This window comes from Poecilia latipinna, unplaced genomic scaffold (assembly GCF_001443285.1).
Source record: "Poecilia latipinna isolate Pla-1442-1.1 unplaced genomic scaffold, P_latipinna-1.0 Scaffold4996, whole genome shotgun sequence".
NCBI classification, from domain to species: domain Eukaryota; kingdom Metazoa; phylum Chordata; class Actinopteri; order Cyprinodontiformes; family Poeciliidae; genus Poecilia; species Poecilia latipinna.
This window is the reverse complement of record NW_015117612.1, coordinates 7,475-9,239: the sequence shown is the minus strand read 5'-3', so window position 1 is coordinate 9,239 and position 1,765 is coordinate 7,475. Positions and strand designations below refer to the sequence as shown.

The 1,765-nt window shown below is 42.0% G+C and overlaps 1 long non-coding RNA gene across 1 annotated transcript in view; it reads right to left on the bottom strand.

Moving 5' to 3' along the window:
- Positions 1–694: 694 nt before the first annotated feature.
- Positions 695–1,765, bottom strand: part of LOC106943215 (uncharacterized) — a 6,565-nt gene continuing 5,494 nt past the window's right edge. Inside the window, exon 3 of the long non-coding RNA XR_001423854.1 lies at positions 695–830. This is a non-coding gene — a long non-coding RNA (uncharacterized LOC106943215). The remainder of the gene's footprint in view (positions 831–1,765) is intronic.

Below are 1,765 nucleotides of genomic sequence, written 5' to 3'. Positions count from 1 at the left end.
ATGAATATTTATGACTGTTGTCATAAAGCGTCATTCGGTAAATTATGACACTTTTGATACAAAGTTGACATTATTCAAAATGTCTTTGTTATGACAACTTGACATTAACCAAGAAATCATTACTGTTTAAACTTTACCTTTAATAACATAAAGTTACCTCATTTTTAAAGTGCAATCAGTAATACTTTTATAACAAATTTATATCAGTAATGATTTAACCCTACCCTAACCCATATTCATGTTTATGACAGGTGTCATGTCAGTCTTATTCAACCCCTTCAAATAAAGTGTTACCCAGATTATCAAGGAAATAAAAATTAATCTCCACTTATTCTGGATTATTTAATAAATTTATAATTTTTCTATTATTCTGGATATTTTCCCAGAGCAGCAAAGCCTGAAATGATTCATCTTCATCCCACACTCCACCATCATCATCACCATCATCATCATCACCATCATCATCAATGTAAAAATTTGTCATTTTAGTTTACCAGCTCAATAAAGAACAGTTTTTGTGAAAGCAGTACGTCATTAAGGATCCAGAACAGAGACAGAACTTCAGTCTGCCACTGGTTCTGTTTTGGTCGTCAGTTTTTCTACTTTGGAAATTTTTTTTTACTGTTTTTGCTTTTCCAATCAAAATCATTTCAAGGGCCATAAATGGCCCACGGGCCACACTTTGGACACCCCTGGTTTAAAGGCTGCGCTTCTTTCAGACGTCTAAAACAGAACCGCAACCGGAACCCGACCCGGACCGGAATCGGAACTTACCGGACGGTGAAGTCGTAGGAGCAGGAGGCCAGAACGGTCCGACTGAATGGGGAGAACTGTGGAGAGAACCACAGGCAGGATTAGAGGCGGGATAAGCAGAACCAGTAGGATCTTCTGGTTCTGGAGCAGAGACCCGGATCTGACCAAACCCGGAGCAGAACCTGGATGATTTCATCGGAAACATGGAGAACGTTTGAGGAGTTTCAGCCTGAGAGGCTTCTGGGTCGGTCGGTTCTGAGGCGAGTAGCAGGAGAGTGGTTCTGATCCAGAGGACGGAGTGCCGACTCAGCGGCTGCTCATCAGGCGGTTCTGGTCATTAAACCCAGTCCAGTTCAGAAACGCTGACAGAACCTTTTGGTTGCTCCGCTGATCCGGACCTTCTGAACCGCTCTGTGTTTAATCTGTTTCGGGTCCGATCCCCATGATTTGGCTAATGAGACCCAGCAGAACCACCAGAACCGATCCATTAACGAGCGTAAATCGTAGTTTAAAAATAATAAGAATTAAATGAGAAAATAAATAATAAAATAAAATAATTCAACAAATAAAAGAAAATGTAATTCAGAGTTTTGACACAAGCTGTCAGTAAGTTTTAAAGTTATTTTAATTAAAGGAAATAAAATGATAAACTTCCCTAATTTCTTAGATTTGAAACCAGAAGTGATGAAATGCTGAGGAGGAAGTTCAGTCCTGCTGGATCAGGAGGAGGAGAACCGATTTCTTTGTGCTGAGTTGTGTTGAATCGTCTCATCGATTGGTGATGTCTGTCTGCCCAGAATGAGCTGAGAGGAGCTGCTGGAGGAGCTGCGACAAGCGCTGCTACAGGAGCAGAACACACACACACACACACACACACACACACAGGCTCACACACACACACACACACACACAGGCTCACACACACACACACACACACACACAGGCTCACACACACACACACACACACACACAGACGCACACACACACACACACACCCCCACCAACACCCACC